General features: G+C 44.0%; 2 non-coding genes across 2 annotated transcripts; both read right to left on the reverse strand.

Annotated features, from left to right (window-relative positions):
- Positions 1–6,247: 6,247 nt before the first annotated feature.
- On the reverse strand, positions 6,248–6,319 carry TRNAP-UGG (transfer RNA proline (anticodon UGG)). Its single transcript has one exon. It is a non-coding gene; the product is annotated as a tRNA-Pro (tRNA).
- A 10,696-nt stretch (positions 6,320–17,015) lies between these two features.
- TRNAP-UGG (transfer RNA proline (anticodon UGG)) lies at positions 17,016–17,087 on the reverse strand. Its single transcript has one exon. It is a non-coding gene; the product is annotated as a tRNA-Pro (tRNA).
- Positions 17,088–20,625: the final 3,538 nt, after the last annotated feature.

The following is a 20,625-nucleotide window of genomic DNA, read 5'->3' on the forward strand; positions in this document are numbered from 1 at the left end:
GCCGGAGCTTTCCACATCCGCAGGTGGATCAGTGCCAGAGCTTTCCACATCCGCAGGTGGATCAGTGCCAGAGCTTTCCACATCCGCAGGTGGAACAGTGCCAGAGCTTTCCACATCCGCAGGTGGATCAGTGCCAGAGCTTTCCACATCCACAGGTGGATCAGTGCCGGAGCTTTCCACATCCGCAGGTTGATCAGTGCCGGAGCTTTCCACATCCGCAGGTGGATCAGTGCCGGAGCTTTCCACATCCACAGGTGGATCAGTGCCGGAGCTTTCCACATCCGCAGGTGGATCAGTGCCGAAGCTTTCCACATCCGCAGGTGGATCAGTGCCAGAGCTTTCCACATTCGCAGGTGGATCAGTGCCGGAGCTTTCCACATCCGCAGGTGGATCAGTGCCGGAGCTTTCCACATCCACAGGTGGATCAGTGCCGGAGCTTTCCACATCCGCAGGTGGATCAGTGCCGAAGCTTTCCACATCCGCAGGTGGATCAGTGCCAGAGCTTTCCACATTCGCAGGTGGATCAGTGCCGGAGCTTTCCACATCCGCAGGTGGATCAGTGCCGAAGCTTTCCACATCCGCAGGTGGATCAGTGCCAGAGCTTTCCACATCCGCAGGTGGATCAGTGCCAGAGCTTTCCACATTCGCAGGTGGATCAGTGCCGGAGCTTTCCACATCCGCAGGTGGATCAGTGCCGAAGCTTTCCACATCCGCAGGTGGATCAGTGCCAGAGCTTTCCACATTCGCAGGTGGATCAGTGCCAGAGCTTTCCCCAGCGACAGGTGGATCAGTTCCAAAGCTTTCCCCATCGGCAAGTGGATCAGTGCCAGAGCTTTCCCCAGCGGCAAGTGGATCAGTGCTGGGGCTTTCCCTTCCCCAGCGGCAGGTGGATCAGGACTGAAGCTTTACTCAGCAGCAGATGGATCAGTGTGGAGCTTTCCCCAGCCGCAGGTGGATCAGCGCTGGAGCTTTCCCCATCCACAGGTGGATCAGCGCTGGAGCTTTCCCCAGCCACAGGTGGATCAGCGCTGGAGATTTCCCCAGCCACAGGTGGATCAGCGCTGGAGCTTTCCCCAGCCACAGGTGGATCAGCGCTGGAGATTTCCCCAGCCACAGGTGGATCAGCGCTGGAGCTTTCCCCAGCCACAGGTGGATCAGCGCTGGAGCTTTCCCCAGCCACAGGTGGATCAGGACTGAAGCTTTCCCCAGCCGCAGGTGGATCAGCGCTGGAGCTTTCCCCAGCCACAGGTGGATCAGCGCTGGAGCTTTCCCCAGCCACAGGTGGATCAGCATTGGAGCTTTCCCCAGTGTCATGTAAAACTCTTGAAGGGTTCCTATCCCCCTCCGCACCATCGGCCACAGATCGTTATGACAATTATCTGATCGGCCTGAAAGTTTAGGAATTTACGACTCGGGTGATGGAAGAGCTACAGCCAAAAAGATGCACAGAAAAGACATATTTGTTCTGTTGGAGGGAAAACTTCATTTTTTAAACGCTACGTTAATGCTAGAAAATGAAAAGCATATTGTCAGAATCCCTGTGCAGCGCTGAACCCAGCGCACCATTTAGCTTTACTAGGAGATTGCTGGTATCGCGGCAAATGAGTATTGGCGAGTAAAATCATGCTAGATGTATTGTGTTTGGTATCTATGTACATGTAAAATTAGATATAAAATATGATGCTATCTTTCACCTGTGTGGCCCGGGGGCAAAAATATGTGAAAAGCTAGAATTAAAGAACTTTGTAACAATCTTGGCACAGCCCACAAGAGACCGTAAAATGATGTCACAGAGAGGGGGGTTACCTGAGGGCATAAGAGCGATTAGCTCATTGCTGGGGGGAGTCATATATATGCCATTAGCGGGAATCGGTGATATATACATTTACCCTTGCTGTGAGATCTCCAATATTTGGCATTATTAGTGCAGCAGCCTCAGTTTGGTCATTGTCCTGCAGTACCAAAAGTGGCCTGCCGACAAGAGGGGCGCTAGAGAGTAGCCGTGTTCATGACAAATCCATAAACAGCGGTGGGATATCTGAGTGACTCCCCAGGCTATTCCTGACACCCAGCCGCCGGTGGATCAGGGCTGGAGCTTTCCCCAGCCGCAGGTGGATCAGCGCTGTTCTGTGATAACAGACCGTGACTCAATTCAAGTCAACGGGGCCGCCAAATCCCCAGAAATAACCTATGTACAAGAATATAATCACTATAATACTGCCCCTATGTACAAGAATATAACTACTATAATACTGCCCCCTATGTACAAGAATATAACTACTATAATACTGCCCCCAATGTACAAGAATATAACTACTATAATACTGCTCCTATGTACAAGAATATAACTACTATAATACTGCCCCCTATGTACAAGAATATAACTACTATAATACTGTCCCCTATATACAAGAATATAACTGCTATAATACTGTCCCTATGTACAAGAATATAACTACTATAATACTGCCCCCTATGTACAAGAATATAACTACTATAATACTGCCCCCTATGTACAAGAATATAACTACTATAATACTTCCCCTATATACAAGAATATAACTGCTATAATACTGTCCCTATGTACAAGAATATAACTACTCTAATACTGCCCCCTATGTACAAGAATATAACTACTATAATACTGCCCCCTATGTACAAGAATATAACTACTATAATACTGTCCCCTATGTACAAGAAAATAACTACTATAATACTGCCTCAATGTACAAGAATATAACTACTATAATACTGTCACCTATGTACAAGAATATAACTACTATAATACTGCCTCAATGTACAAGAATATAACTACTATAATACTGCTCCAATATAAAAGAATATAACTACTATAATACTGCCCCCTATGTACAAGACTATAACTACTATAATACTGCCCCCTATGTACAAGAATATAACTACTATAATACTGCCCCCTATGTACAAGAATATAACTACTATAATACTGCCCCCTATGTACAAGAATATAACTACTATAATACTGCTCTCTATGTACAAGAATATAACTACTATAATACTGCCCCTATGTACAAGAATATAACTACTATAATACTGCCCCTATGTACAAGAATATAACTACTATAATACTGCCCCTATGTACAAGAATATAACTACTATAATACTGCCCCCTATGTACAAGAATATAACTACTATAATACTGTCCCTATATACAAGAATATAACTACTATAATACTGCCCCCTATGTACAAGAATACAACTACTATAATACTGCTCCCTATGTACAAGAATACAACTACTATAATACTGCCCCCTATGTACAAGAATACAACTACTATAATACTGCTCCCTATGTACAAGAATATAACTACTATAATACTGCCCCCTATGTACAAGAATACAACTACTATAATACTGCTCCCTATGTACAAGAATACAACTACTATAATACTGCTCCCTATGTACAAGAATATAACTACTATAATACTGCCCCCTATGTACAAGAATACAACTACTATAATACTGCTCCCTATGTACAAGAATATAACTACTATAATACTGCCCCCTATGTACAAGAATATAACTACTATAATACTGCCCCCTATGTACAAGAATATAATTACTATAATACTGCCCCTATGTACAAGAATATAACTACTATAATACTGCCCCCTATGTACAAGAATATAACTACTATAATACTGCCCCTATGTACAAGAATATAACTACTATAATACTGCCCCTATGTACAAGAATATAACTACTATAATACTTCCCCCTATGTACAAGAATACAACTACTATAATACTGCCCCCTATGTACAAGAATACAACTACTATAATACTGCTCCCTATGTACAAGAATATAACTACTATAATACTGCCCCCTATGTACAAGAATATAACTACTATAATACTGCCCCCTATGTACAAGAATATAACTACTATAATACTGCCCCTATGTACAAGAATATAACTACTATAATACTGCCCCTATGTACAAGAATATATCTACTATAATACTGCTCCCTATGTACAAGAATATAGCTACTATAATACTGCCCCTATGTACAAGAATATAACTACTATAATACTGCTCCTATGTACAAGAATATAACTACTATAATACTGCTCCTATGTACAAGAATATAACTACTATAATACTGCTCCTATGCACAAGAATATAACTACTATAATACTGCCTCTATGCACAAGAATATAACTACTATAATACTGCCCCTATGTACAAGAATATAACTACTATAATACTTCCCCTATATACAAGAATATAACTGCTATAATACTGTCCCTATGTACAAGAATATAACTACTCTAATACTGCCCCCTATGTACAAGAATATAACTACTATAATACTGCCCCCTATGTACAAGAATATAACTACTATAATACTGTCCCCTATGTACAAGAAAATAACTACTATAATACTGCCTCAATGTACAAGAATATAACTACTATAATACTGTCACCTATGTACAAGAATATAACTACTATAATACTGCCTCAATGTACAAGAATATAACTACTATAATACTGCTCCAATATAAAAGAATATCACTACTATAATACTGCCCCCTATGTACAAGACTATAACTACTATAATACTGCCCCCTATGTACAAGAATATAACTACTATAATACTGCCCCCTATGTACAAGAATATAACTACTATAATACTGCTCTCTATGTACAAGAATATAACTACTATAATACTGCCCCTATGTACAAGAATATAACTACTATAATACTGCCCCTATGTACAAGAATATAACTACTATAATACTGCCCCTATGTACAAGAATATAACTACTATAATACTGCCCCTATGTACAAGAATATAACTACTATAATACTGCCCCCTATGTACAAGAATATAACTACTATAATACTGTCCCTATATACAAGAATATAACTACTATAATACTGCCCCCTATGTACAAGAATACAACTACTATAATACTGCTCCCTATGTACAAGAATACAACTACTATAATACTGCCCCCTATGTACAAGAATACAACTACTATAATACTGCTCCCTATGTACAAGAATATAACTACTATAATACTGCCCCCTATGTACAAGAATACAACTACTATAATACTGCTCCCTATGTACAAGAATACAACTACTATAATACTGCTCCCTATGTACAAGAATATAACTACTATAATACTGCCCCCTATGTACAAGAATACAACTACTATAATACTGCTCCCTATGTACAAGAATATAACTACTATAATACTGCCCCCTATGTACAAGAATATAACTACTATAATACTGCCCCCTATGTACAAGAATATAACTACTATAATACTGCCCCTATGTACAAGAATATAACTACTATAATACTGCCCCCTATGTACAAGAATATAACTACTATAATACTGCCCCTATGTACAAGAATATAACTACTATAATACTGCCCCTATGTACAAGAATATAACTACTATAATACTTCCCCCTATGTACAAGAATACAACTACTATAATACTGCCCCCTATGTACAAGAATACAACTACTATAATACTGCTCCCTATGTACAAGAATATAACTACTATAATACTGCCCCCTATGTACAAGAATATAACTACTATAATACTGCCCCCTATGTACAAGAATATAACTACTATAATACTGCCCCTATGTACAAGAATATAACTACTATAATACTGCCCCTATGTACAAGAATATATCTACTATAATACTGCTCCCTATGTACAAGAATATAGCTACTATAATACTGCCCCTATGTACAAGAATATAACTACTATAATACTGCTCCTATGTACAAGAATATAACTACTATAATACTGCTCCTATGCACAAGAATATAACTACTATAATACTGCCTCTATGCACAAGAATATAACTACTATAATACTGCCCCTATGTACAAGAATATAACTACTATAATACTGCCCCTATGCACAAGAATATAACTACTATAATACTGCCCCCTATGTACAAGAATATAACTACTATAATACTGCCCCTATGTACAAGAATATTACTACTATAATACTGCCCCTATGTACAAGAATATAACTACTATAATACTGTCTTTATATACAGGTAAACTAATATAATTCTGATCTGCATTTACAAGAAAATCATTAGTAAAACACTATTTGTACTATCTCAGTCTCATTACTTACATGACTATAATAAAAATATAAAGTAATAAAATATAATATGTTTGAGGTGTAATGTGAAGCTTTGATTCTCTCTGTAAGTGAAGAAAATTGGGCTCGTCCGGGATTTGAACCCGGGACCTCTCGCACCCAAAGCGAAAATCATACCCCTAGACCAACGAGCCAGATGGGAAAGCTGAGATCTGCCTTCTCCTCAGTCACCTGTTACGCTCCTGTCATTTTACAAGTTCATGGACTTTAGTTCTTAGGGCAGAGTGACGCTTGCGTATGACTCGCATGAGTGCAATGTGAGAAAATCTTACATTGCACTCGGCCCCATGTTAGACAATGTTGTAGCTCAGATCAGCGATTTTTTTTTTTCTCAGCCCTAAACGGACGGAGACAATTACAGCATGCTGCGATTTTCTGCGAGAGCCGTATCACTCGCACCCATTCAAGTGTATGGGTGCGAGAGAAACATCGGACTGCGCTTGGATGTTATCCCAGTGCAGTGCGATATATGCACAGGCTGACAATGGAGGAGATGGGGGGGGGGGATTAACCCCTCCCTCTCCTCCGCAGCACCCGCCCTCAGCATCGCAGGCGTGACCCGATCGCAAGATCCGATAACAGTTGCATGACACTCGGCTTATGCTCGCAGCAGAGCCTGAGCCGAGGGTCATTAGCATATCACATCTGTTGCTGTCGCATCGGATGCCATATGCTAATGTGACTCCAGCCTGAAGGCCCCGTTACACGCAACGACGTATCTAACGATATATTGCCAGGGTCACGGATTCCGTGACGCACATTCAGCATCATTAGCGACCTCGTTGCGTGTGACAGCAAGGAGCGACTGTTAACTATGGAAAATTCTCACCTTATCGTCCATCATTGACACGTCGTTCCTTTTCAAAAAATTGTTTATTGTTGATCTCGCAGGTTGTTCGTCGTTCCCGAGGCAGCACACGTAGCTATGTGTGACATCTAGGGAACGACGAACTACAGCTTACCATTGTCCTGCCGGCAATGCGGAAGGAATGTTATGGCCGCTCATCTCCGCCCCTCCGCTTCTATTGGGTGGCCACTTAGCGACGCCGCTGTGACAACGCACGAACCGCCCCCTTAGAGAGGAGGCGGATCACCGGACACAGCGACGTCGCTAGGCAAGTAAGTACGTTTGACGTCTCCTAACGATTTTGTGCGCCACGGACAGCGATTTGCCCAGGACGCACAAACGAAGGGGGCGGGTACGCTCGCAATTTATATCGCTGCATGTAACATCCCCTTTAGAGTCGGTGCCTGATTTCTCATGCGCTGGACTCTTGATGCACCCTATAATGGAGTCATGGATGGATTGGCCATTTTCAAAGACATACTTACCTCACACCCAGTTCCACCCCTCCCCGAATGAAGAAATCATTCCTTAATCATTAAAGGTACGTATCGGGAGAGACTTGGGGGATTTGATGACTCTTTTTCGATCCATGATAACTTTATTTGTAGAGGCACGCTGCAATGCATCTAAGCTGGGAATGTGTGATACTGTGGGACGAGCTCATGTATCTAGACATATCTTGGATGATATTGTCTGTGGAGCCGCTGTATCTAAGCCTAACATGTCTGATGTTGCTGCTGAGTCTGTGAAATGTTAAATGCTTCAAGACACTGGCCCTAATTCTTTAAGATTTGCATTTTGCCTTCCAGCTTTAAGGGGCATCTGTCAAAGTCCTGCCCTCCACAGCCACAGACATGGCCATGCTCAGAGATAAGAATTTGTAAGGCTGCTGCTGACTCTGGGAAAGCAAATTTGCAGCTCAGTCATAAGAAACTGTGAGGGTCACGTCACACATAGCGACGTTCCAGCAATTCCACCAGTGATCTGACCTGGCAGGGATTGCTGGAGCATCGTTACATGGTTGCTGGTGAGCTGTCAATCAGGCAGATCTCCACAGTGATCAGAGATCAGCCACCAGCGCCACATGTAACAACGCTGTGCTTGGTAGCCAGGGTACACATCGGGTAACTATGCAAAGTGGTTTGCATAGTTACCCGATGTGTACCCTGGCTACATGTGCAGGGAGCCGGCGTCTGGCGTACGCTGGTAACCATGGTACACATTGGGCAACTAAGCAAAGCGCTTTGCATAGTTACCCGATATGTACCATGGTAACCAGCGTACCACCGGTTACAGGCTGCCAGACGCCGGCTCCCTGCACTTTCAGATTGTTCATCTCCCGCCGTCAAACACGCCGATGCGTGCCGCACAGCGGGAGACCAACAAGCAAAAAATAGTCCTGATCATTTTGTAATGATCAGCAGCCTCACAGCAGGGGCCCGCTCGCTGCTGCTTGTCACACACTGCGATATCGCTGGCGAGGTCGCTAATTCGTCACAAAACCTGTGATGTTTCAGTGATCTCGCTTGTGATATCGCTGTGTGTGACGGGGGCTTTAGGCTGCTGCTGACACTGGGAAAGCAAAGTTACAGCTATTATTCTTATGAGTTCATTAGATAAGTAGTCGCAAAGAAAAATAGGAGCAGTAAAGGATGTGAGGGTCAGGAGTTCATTTTAGGGATTAGGCACTCAGGGGCTTTTTTTTTCTCCACACAACACAATAAAACATCATCACTCTCCAGTTGAGCCTATTTATCCGTCTCACCTATATTTTAGTATTGAATCCATGAACTTAGAAAGTGAAGATGTGCAGGCATACCTCCCAACCGTCCCGGATACAGCGGGACTGTACCGGATTTCAGCGGGTGTCCCGATGTCACGATCGTGAGGCTTTTTGTCCCGCCCGTGGCTCCGCCCACCCGCTCTCTCCCCGTCTGACTTTCTCCCCCTCCTAATGCACATGAGCAGAGCAGAGCCGAGCGCTGCTTCACTGCTCGGGCTCTGTGCTGCCGCTGTTATGGGTGGGCGGCAGCAGCACTCCGGCTGCCGGCACTTTAAATCTGCAGCTCAGCGTGCACTCACTGCTCACTGCTGGGCTGTTTGTGTACGGAAGTGCATCTGTGGGCGGAGCTACCGAGCAACATGCTGAGCTCTGTCCACAGATAAAGAGACTGCAGGAAGAGGAGCTGAACACCAAGGAATGCTGTATGTGAACACCCCCCACCTACCCAAAGCTATATGCCTCCAACCCCCCCTCACCAGAGCTATATGCCTCCAGTCACCCCCCTCACCACATCTGTATGGCCCCCTCACCAAATTTGTATACCCCCCCACCAGATCTATATGCCCCCCAGCACACCCCAGCTCTGTATGCCTCCAGCCCCCTCCCACCAGATATGTATGCCCCAGCAGCCCTCTCCTCACCAGAGCTATATGCCTCCAGCCACCCCCCTCACCAGATTTGTATGTCCCCCAGCCCCCACACCAGATTTGTATACCCCCCAGCCACCCCACCAGATCTATATGCCCCCCAGCACCCCCCAGCTCTGTATGCCTCCAGCCCCCTCCCACCAGATATGTATCCCAGCCCCCCCTCACCAGATATATATGCCCCAGCAGCCCTCTCCTCACCAGAGCTATATGCCTCCAGCCACCCCCCTCACCAGATCTGTGTGCCTCCCAGCCCCAACACCAGATTTGTATGCCCCCAGCTCCCCCATCGGAGCTGTATGTGCCCCCAGAGCTGTATAAGCCCCAACACCAGAGCTATATGCCCCTTAGTAATATCTATGCTACCAGTAATTTGTATGCCCCACAGTAAAGTGTATTTCCCCCAGTAATGTGTATACCCCTTAGTAACGTGTATGCCCCTCAGTGAAAAACACAGACGTTCTTCACTGATGTGTTAAACACGCATATATCCCTTCATACTCCGTGATTCACGGCACAGAGTGGTTGTCCATGTGCAATCCATGATACGTGATCCGTACTCCATGATTGCACATGGACATATACTCACCTGCCCCCGCTCCTGCTCTCCGTGGTGCTGAAGAGTCCCGCAATTCAGCATCCAGCCACCGCTCTCACCTCTGCAGCTGCTTCCGGGTCGGCTCTGGCTGCATAAATGAATATGCATGCCATAATGAACCAGCCAGGAAGAAGCAGAGAGCACTGCCGAACTCAGCATCGCTGGAGAAGGTGAGTTGAAAAAGATTTTTATTTTAAATGTCCGTGTTTTTCTGGTACGTGTTTCACGGATCACACCATAGTGTGGTCTGTGGGACATCAGTGATGCCAGAAAAAAAACGGACATGTTTCTGTGCGGCAATCACAGATACGCAAGTACGCCGCACGGAGACACGGTCAGTGACAAATCACTGTGTGTGCAGATCCATTGATTATAATGTGTCTGCATAGGTCAGTGATTCTGGTACGTATAAAAACTAGCACATACATACCAGAATCACTGACATCTGAAACAGGCCTAATATGTATGCCCCCTCAAGTACTGTCTATTCCCCAAGACCCTCCTGTGATGTATATACTGTAGCCCCAGCCCCTCCTGTGCTGTATATACTGTAGCCCCCAGCCCCTCCTGTGCTGTATATACTGTAGCCCCAGCCCCTCCTGTGCTGTATATACTGTCGCCCCCAGCCCCTCCTGTGCTGTATATACTGTAGCCCCCAGCCCCTCCTGTGCTGTATATACTGTAGCCCCCAGCCCCTCCTGTGCTGTATATACTGTAGCCCCCAGCCCCTCCTGTGCTGTATATACTGTAGCCCCCAGCCCCTCCTGTGATTTATATACTGTAGCCCCCAGCCCCTCCTGTGCTGTATATAATGTAGCCCCCAGCCCCTCCTGTGCTGTATATACTGTAGCCCCCAGCCCCTCCTGTGCTGTATATACTGTAGCCCCCAGCCCCTCCTGTGCTGTATATACTGTAGCCCCCAGCCCCTCCTGTGCTGTATATACTGTAGCCCCCAGCCCCTCCTGTGCTGTATATACTGTAGCCCCAGCCCCTCCTGTGCTGTATATACTGTAGCCCCCAGCCCCTCCTGTGCTGTATATACTGTAGCCCCCAGCCCCTCCTTTGCTGTATATACTGTAGCCCCAGCCCCTCCTGTGATGTATATACTGTAGCCCCCAGCCCCTCCTGTACTGTATATACTGCAGCCCGCAGCCCCTCCTGTACTGTATATACTGTAGCCCCCAGCCCCTCCTGTGCTGTATATACTGTATATATACAGTGTGTGTGTATATATATATATATATATATATATATATATTTATTATAGTATATAAAACCCCCATCCTCCCTTGTGATACATACACAGCGGTGTCAGTGTGCACTGTGCGTGGCTAGGTCTGTTAAAGTGTTGCCAAGTGATCACATGCAGAGGAGGAGCTGGATAGAGACAAGCGGGGTAGGTGAGTGCGGCTGCTGCCGGCTTCCCCATATTATTACCTCCAATGTGTGTATATGTATGATGTATATATCTATGTATGTCAGTGCAGATGACTGTGTATAGATTTGTCTGTTTATATGTATTGTAGGGAATTTGTCTTCAAATATGTACCGTATATGTGCGTATGCCTGCACCCACGATCAGGACTCGCTGTATCCTGGAGGCAGCGCGTCCTGATCTGCGGGGCTGCACGTCTCCTCCGCAGGAGACCACAGCTGCCTGTGCCCACGATCAGGACTCGCTGTATCCTGGAGGCAGCGGGTCCTGACCTGCGGGGCTGCACGTCTCCTCCGCAGGAGACCACAGCTGCCTGTGCCCACGATCAGGGTTCAGTGCGCTGCGGTCTCCTGCTGTGTTCTCCCTACGGAGGACGCATGCAACTGCAGCAAACAATTGATATGCTGCAGTCTGGAAAGACGCTCCGCAGGTCAGTGTTTGCTGCAGAAAAAACAAACACAGTGGGCATGGGGTTTCTAGAAATCCCTCCACTGTGCTTGTACTGTACAATGCGGGTTTTAGGCCCTGTGCGCACTTACCGGATTTTGCCGCGGATTTTTTGCGGTTTTGCTGCATGTTTCGCTGCAGAAAATGTTCATAACATCTCTGCAGTGAATCACCAGCAAAACCTATGGGAAAAAAAATCCTGTGCGTACTAGGCGGATTTTGACAGCTGCATCTTTTGCTGCGGGATTCCCGCAGCAAAAACAATTGCATGTCAATTCTTTTCCGCACATCGCTGCGGAATTTCACTCCATTGACTGCCATGTAATCGTGAAATCCTGCAGGGAATAACGCAGGCAGCAAATTCTGTGCGGTTCACTGCGTTTTGCTGCGTTATTCCCTGCGGTATTTCGCGGTTTACCTCCGGTAATGTACATCGCTTGCTTGCGGTTTTGCAGGGAAGTGATGTCATTACAGGAAGAGGAAGCCGTGCAGAGAGTAAACACACACACAGATCACAGACACATCACAGACATAGATCACATAGAACACAGACACATAGAACACACATAGAAAGCAAACGGAAATATAGAAAACAAAGAACGTGGGCTCCGCTGTATATTTACCGTCCAGCCGAGGTAAACACATAGCGGCGGCCCGGTATTCTCAGGCTGGGGAAGGAGAGGGGCAGGGTTAATGTCCCCCGCCTCACTCCCCCTCCGGCAGCCGAGAATATCAGCCGCAGCTGCCCCGGCACTGTCGCATGCATTATGCGGCAGTACCGGCATGTCCCCGGCTCTTCCTGCTGCCGTGTAGCAGTGGCAGTCAGGGTAATAAGGGGTTAATGGTGGTGGATCACCGCCATTAACTCCAGGCTTGATCATGGCAGCGTCTATGTGACAGCTGACATGATCAACCCGTAAGTAAAGTGAATAAAACACACAGAAAAATCCTTTATTTTAAATAAAACACAAACAAGCCTCGTTCACCATTTTATTAACCCCTCCCGCAACAAAGCTCCGGCATAATCCACAGGTCCTGCGCTGCTTACATCCAGCCGCGACTGACACACAGCGCTGAATGCAGCCTCGCAGCAGACAGCAGAGGTAACCACAGGGCATTTCCCACGGCCGGTAATGTGAACTCACTGCTGACCGTGGGAAATGCAGCGATCTGTCCTCTATCTATCTGTCTATCTATCTGTCTATCCATCCATCTATCTATCTGTCTATCTATCTATCTATCTATCCCTCTATCTATCCCTCTATCTATCCCTCTATCTATCCCTCTATCTATCCCTCTATCTATCTATCTATCCCTCTATCTATCCCTCTATCTATCTATCTATCTATCTATCCCTCTATCTATCTATCTATCTATCTATCTATCTATCCCTCTATCCCTCTATCTATCTATCTATCTATCTATCCCTCTATCTATTCTTCTGTCTCTTTATCTATCTATCTACTATCTAAGAAGGAAATGATTTTTTTTTTCTTTTTTCAATGTGCTTTATTGCATTGAATGCAATAAGCACATGTACCAACCCGCACGCGGCAAAACCGCGGCAATACCGCAAACAATACCGCGGTAAAACCGCAGCAAACCGCGGCAAACCGCATGCGGTTTGCCGCGTTTTTTTACTGCGGGTGCGGTAATCTTTGAGAGCATGCGGAATTTTCTCAAGAAAATTCCATTTCCCAGTGCGCACATAGCCTTAGACACAGCAAAAACGCGCTACATCCAAAATACTGCAAATACTGATTGTGGGCACGCAGCCTTATACAATGTGATCAGCAGTGCTGAAAAGGATTGGATGTGGGCGTGACAGATTGCAAAATGGGTGTGGTTAGGGGCGTGGCTTAAAATTGCTACGCGCGCCGCATGCTTTCTCCCTCTTTCTCATCTTTAAATGTTGGGAGGTATGTGTGCAGAGCTAATCTGAGTGGATTATTCGGCATAATTCTGCATATGGCTTACCAGCGACCTGACGACGGCTCCTGCTTTTTTCTCAGAAAATCAACTTTCAAGTTACGTCACGAGCACATTGTTATTTTATTTCCTGCAGAAGACACTGAACACCAGGCCTGAAACTGGACCTAACTCCGAAATAGAATTGGATAAAATAGTGAAGCTGCTGTGAAAAAAAAAAAATACTGGCAGCGGTGGGATTCAAACCCACGCCCCCGAAGAGACTGGAGCCTTAATCCAGCGCCTTAGACCGCTCGGCCACGCTACCTGGTACAGAGGGTGGGTCTTTACCATTTTGTTGGGTTGAGATTGGATTAATTTGCTGATTTGCATTTCCAGCTTAAAAATACTTTTCTTCCTGTCCTTAACACTTAATCCAGAAACATAACAAGAAGATTTAGAAGACTCAGCAGCCACACTCCACACTCCTCCACACTCCTCCACACTCCTCCACACTCCTCCACACTCCTCCACACTCCTCCACACTCCTCCACACTCCTCCACACTCCTCCACACTCCAGACCCTGAGCTTTCCTTGCATCATTATCACAGTTCCCCTCCCCTCTCAGGCCGGAGACCACGCACTGCTGGGGGCTTAAAACCACACAGCTATCCTCTCCTATGGAAAATAGAACAGCTATAATATCGCCCCTATGTACAAGAATATAACTGCTATAATACCGCACCTATGTACAAGAATATAACTACTATAATACTGCCCCTATGTACAAGAATATAACTACTATAATACCGCACCTATGTACAAGAATATAACTACTATAATACTGCCCCTATGTACAAGAATATAACTACTATAATACCGCACCTATGTACAAGAATATAACTACTATAATACTGCCCCTATGTACAAGAATATAACTACTATAATACTGCCCCTATGTACAAGAATATAACTACTATAATACTGCTCCCTATATACAAGAATATAACTACTATAATACTGCCCCCTATATACAAGAATATAACTACTATAATACTGCTCCTATGTACAAGAATATAACTACTATAATACTGCTCCCTATGTACAAGAATATAACTACTATAATACTGCTCCCTATGTACAAGAATATAACTACTATAATACTGCTCCCTATGTACAAGAATATAACTACTATAATACTGCTCCCTATGTACAAGAATATAACTACTATAATACTGCCCCTATGCACAAGAATATAACTACTATAATACTGCTCCCTATGTACAAGAATATAACTACTATAATACTGCTCTCTATGTACAAGAATATAACTACTATAATACTGCTCTCTATGTACAAGAATATAATTACTATAATACTGCTCCCTATGTACAAGAATATAACTACTATAATACTGCCCCTATGTACAAGAATATAACTACTATAATACTGCCCCCTATGTACAAGAATATAACTACTATAATACTGCCCCTATGTACAAGAATATAATTACTATAATACTGCTCCCTATGTACAAGAATATAACTACTATAATACTGCTCCCTATGCACAAGAATATAACTACTATAATACTGCCCCCTATGTACAAGAATATAACTACTATAATACTGCCCCCTATGTACAAGAATATAACTACTATAATACTGCCCCCTATGTACAAGAATATAACTACTAGAATACTGTCCCTATATACAAGAATATAACTACTAGAATACTGCCCCCCTATGTACAAGAATATAACTACTATAATACTGCCCCCTATGTACAAGAATATAACTACTATAATACTGCTCCTATGTACAAGAATATAACTACTATAATACTGCCCCTATGTACAAGAATATAACTACTATAATACTGCCTTTATGTACAAGAATATAACTACTATAATACTGCCCCCTATGTACAAGAATATAACTACTATAATACTGCCCCCTATGTACAAGAATATAACTACTATAATACTGCCCCTATGTACAAGAATATAACTACTATAATACTGCCCCTATGTACAAGAATATAACTACTAGAATACTGCCCTCTATGTACAAGAATATAACTACTAGAATACTGTCCCTATATACAAGAATATAACTACTATAATACTGCCCCTTATGTACAAGAATATAACTACTATAATACTGCCCCTATGTACAAGAATATAACTACTATAATACTGCCCCTATGTACAAGAAAATAACTACTATAATACTGCCCCCTATGTACAAGAATATAACTACTATAATACTGCCCCTATGTACAAGAATATAACTACTATAATATTGCCCCTATGTACAAGAATATAACTGCTATAATACTGACCCCTATGTACAAGAATATAACTACTATAATACTGCCTCTATGTACAAGAATATAACTACTATAATACTGCCCCTATGTACAAGAATATAACTACTATAATACTGCCTCTATGTACAAGAATATAATTACTATAATACTGCCCCCTATGTACAAGAATATAAATACTATAATACTGCCCCCTATGTACAAGAATATAAGTGCTATAATACTGCCCCTATGTACAAGAATATAACTACTATAATAATGCCTCTATGCACAAGAATATTACTACTATAATACTGCCCCTATGTACAAGAATATAACTACTATAATACTGCTCCTATGTACAAGAATATAACTACTATAATACTGCCCCTATGTACAAGAATATAAATACTATAATACTGCCCCCTATGTACAAGAATATAACTACTATAATACTGCCCCTATGTACAAGAATATAACTACTATAATACTGCCTCTATGTACAAGAATATAACTGCTATAATACTGCCCCTATGTACAAGAATATAAATACTATAATACTGCCCCCTATGTACAAGAATATAACTACTATAATACTGCCCCTATGTACAAGAATATAACTACTATAATAATGCCTCTATGCACAAGAATATTACTACTATAATACTGTCCTTATATACAGGTAAACTAACATAATTCTGATCTGCATTTACAAGAAAATCATTAGTAAAACACTATTTGTGCTATGTCAGTCTCATTACTTACATGACTATAATAAAAATATAAAGTAATAAAATATAATATGGTTGAGGTGTAATGTGGAGAAGTTTTGATTCTCTCTGTAAGTGAAGAAAATTGGGCTCGTCCGGGATTTGAACCCGGGACCTCTCGCACCCAAAGCGAGAATCATACCCCTAGACCAACGAGCCAGATGGGAAAGCTGAGATCTTTCTTCTCCTCAGTCACCTGTTACGCTCCTGTCATTTTACAAGTCCATGGACTTTCGTTCTTCCGGTCGGTGCCTGATTCCTCATGCGCTGGACTCCTGATGTGCCCTATAATGGAGTCACAAGTCTTCAGATGTAACGATCGGCCATTTTCAAAGACACTCACCTCACACCCAGATCCCCCCCTCCCCAAATGAAGAAATCATTCTTTAAAAGGAAGGTGTCGCATTTTTTATTTTTGTATTAATAATAGTGATTATGAAATCAAGGATTTTTAATACAAAATTAAACTCACTGTTTATTTAGTTTTTATTTCATTCTAGTTTAACTGAAACACTGGGGGCGGCCATCTTAGATTTGCTTTGTGTAACGACAGTTACTCACCTCAAATACGGGGGCCCTTGTGCATGGAAGACATTTGTCACTCTCCGACCCTATCTCCTGCACTGTGTCTGCTTTCTTCTGTGACCTGACCATGTACCCTGGGCTGTCCAGATCACAGCGGAGAGAGGAGATTAGCGCCATCTTTGGGGAGCTTTCAGCGTATGCTGTGTGCTGCACTTTTCCCATCACCCATTTGGGATGTGTGTATACCGGTGCATTGCCACTCCTGCTACCCTCTTCCCCCCTCCGCTGCCACTCTCCTCTCCCACCGCTTCCCTCCCTGTCACATTCTCACCGCCACTTCCCCCGCTCTCGTGTGCTCATGGAAGCGCGGTATACATGGGCTTACATGCAGCAGAGAATTGTGGGGCATGCATGTGGCAAAGCGAAGGGGTCCTACGTGTGGCAGAGCATTGGGGCGCATGCGGCAGAGCATTGGGGGGGCGTGTGTGTGGCAGAGCATTGGGGGTGTGCGTGCAGCGGAGCATTGGGATCATGCATGCGGCAGAGCATTGGAGAGCGTGCATGCGGCAGAACATTGGGGGTGTGCATGTTGCAGAGCATTGGGGTGCATATGGCAGAGCATTCGGGGGCGTGAATGGGGCAGAGCATTAGGGGGTGTGCATGTGGCAGAGCATTGGGGGGTATATGCAGTAGAGCATTGCAGCCTGGTGTGCGTCAGAGCATTACGGCAGAGCATTGCGAGCGTGCATGCGGCAGAGCATTGCGGGCTGGTGTGGGGCAGAACATTGCAGGTGTGCATGCAGCAGATCATTGTGGGCGGGCAGCAGAGCATTGCTGATATGGGGCGTGCAGAGTGCTATGTTGGGAGCATTATGCAGCTGTGTTTGGTGACACTTTAGACACTAGGATCACTTTGCGGTCACCAACAAAATGGCTCTGCACTGTGATCCTAAACTTCATCTTCCCTTATCCTTTTACAAACACCCAGATTGGAGGAGGAGCTGTGACATCACACACAGGAGAGCAGACTCCGCCCACTTTTACTGCAGCTGTAATGTGAGCTAGTTCTACAGTAGTTGTCCAGTAGGATTTCAGCAGCTGCTCCCCCTAGTGCTTAAGATTGGAAAATATCAAACTTTATTTTTTGTATATTTTCCTCAATTAAAACCAATAATAAAATAAACAAAACATTAATATTTTACATTTTTTTAGTTATTTTTTTTTTTTGACAACACCTTCCCTTTAATCATTAGTTAAAGGCAAGTTTCGGGAGAGACTTGGAGGATTTGATAACTCTTTTGGGATCCATGATATCTTTCTTTATTTGTAGAGGCACGCTGCAATGCATCTAAGCTGGTAATGTGTGAGATTGTGGGACGAGCTCATGTATCTAGACATATCTTGGATGATATTGTCTGTGGAGCCGCTGTATCTAAGCCTAACATGTCTGATATTGCTGCTGAGTCTGTGAAATGTTAAATGCTTCAAGACACTGGCCCTAATTCTTTAAGATTTGCATTTTTCCTTCCAGCTTTAAGGGGCATCTGTCAGAAAGTCCTGCCCTCCACAGCCACAGACATGGCCATGGTCAGAGATAAGAAGCTGTAAGGCTGCTGCTGACTCCGGGAAAGCTAAGTTTCAGCTCACTGATAAAATATTCTAAAGGCCACATCTCAATAAGCGACATCGCTAGCGACATCGCTGCTGAGTCACGGTTTTTGTGACGCAAAAGCGATCTCGCTTGCGATTTCGTTATGTGTGACATCCAGCAACGACTTGGCCCCTGCTGTGAGGTCGTCGGTCGTTGCTGAATGTCCTGGACCATTTTCTTCAAAGGCAATGTCCTGCTGGGCAGGATGCATCGCTATGTTTGATACTGTGTGACAGGGTCCCAATGACAGTAGAGATCGTTATGCAGGTTGCTACTGCGACCTGTATCATTACAAAGTCGTTGGTAAGGTCTGACTGTGTGACATCTCACCAGCGACCTCCCAGCGACTTACCAGCAATCCCTATCAGGTCGCATCGTTTTTGGGACCGCTGGTAAGTCACTAAATGTGATGGGAGCTTAAGGCTGCTGTTAACTCTTGGAAAGCAAAGTTAAAGCTCAGTGATAAGAAGCTGTAAGGCTGCTGCTGACACTGGGAAAGCAAAGATGCAGCCAAGTGATAAGAAACTGTAAAGGTGGCGTTACACGCTACAATTTATCTGACGATATGTTGTCGGGGTCACGGATTCCGTTACGCACATCCGGCATCGTTAGCGACGTCGTTGCATGTGACACCTACGAGCGACTCTGAACGATCGCAAATAGGATGAAAATCGTTGATCGTTGATACGTCGTTCAGTTTCAAAATATTATTTGTCGTTTGGAACGCAGCAGACATTTTGCTACGTTTGACACCCTGCCAACGACGAACAACATCCACACGACCGCCTTGGTCAAACAATATATCGTTGAACAATGTTGCGTCGTTTGTGAGATCGTTACATGTGACCGCTAATAAACGACCTATGAGCGATCTCGGCAAATCGTAACTACGCTCTGGGCGTGTCACATCGTTTAAAAGAGAGTGTCAGATAAATTGTAGCGTGTAAGGGGGCCTTTAGGCTGCTGACACTGGGAAAATGAAGTTTCAGCTCAGTAAAGGCTGCGGTTGACTCTGAGAAGGCAAAGTTACAGCTCAGTGATAAGAATAAGAATAAGAAACTGTGGCTACTGCTGATACTGGGAAAGCAAAGTTACTTCTCAGTATTATGAAACTGTGAGGCTGCTGCTGACACTGGGAAAGCGAAGGTACAGCTATTATTCTTATAAATTCATCAGATAAGTAGTCGTGAAGGAAAATAGGAGCAGTAAAGGATGTGAGGGTCCATTTTAGGGATTCTGCACTCAGGGGCTTTTTTTTTTTACAACACAATAAAACATCATCACTCTCCAGTCCTGCCCGTTTGTCAGTCTCAATTATATTTTAGTATTGAATCCATGAATTTAGCAAGTAAAGATGTGCAGAGCTAATTTGAGTGGATTAATTGTCATAATATGGCCTAACTGCAGACCTGAGGACGGCTCCTGCTTTTTTACTCACAAAACCAACTTTCAAGCTACTTCACGAGCACATTGTTATTTTATTTCCTGCAGAAGACACTGAACACCAGGCCTAAGGCTAGG

The sequence above is a fragment of the Anomaloglossus baeobatrachus genome, chromosome 4, assembly GCF_048569485.1.
Source record: "Anomaloglossus baeobatrachus isolate aAnoBae1 chromosome 4, aAnoBae1.hap1, whole genome shotgun sequence".
Classification (NCBI taxonomy): domain Eukaryota; kingdom Metazoa; phylum Chordata; class Amphibia; order Anura; family Aromobatidae; genus Anomaloglossus; species Anomaloglossus baeobatrachus.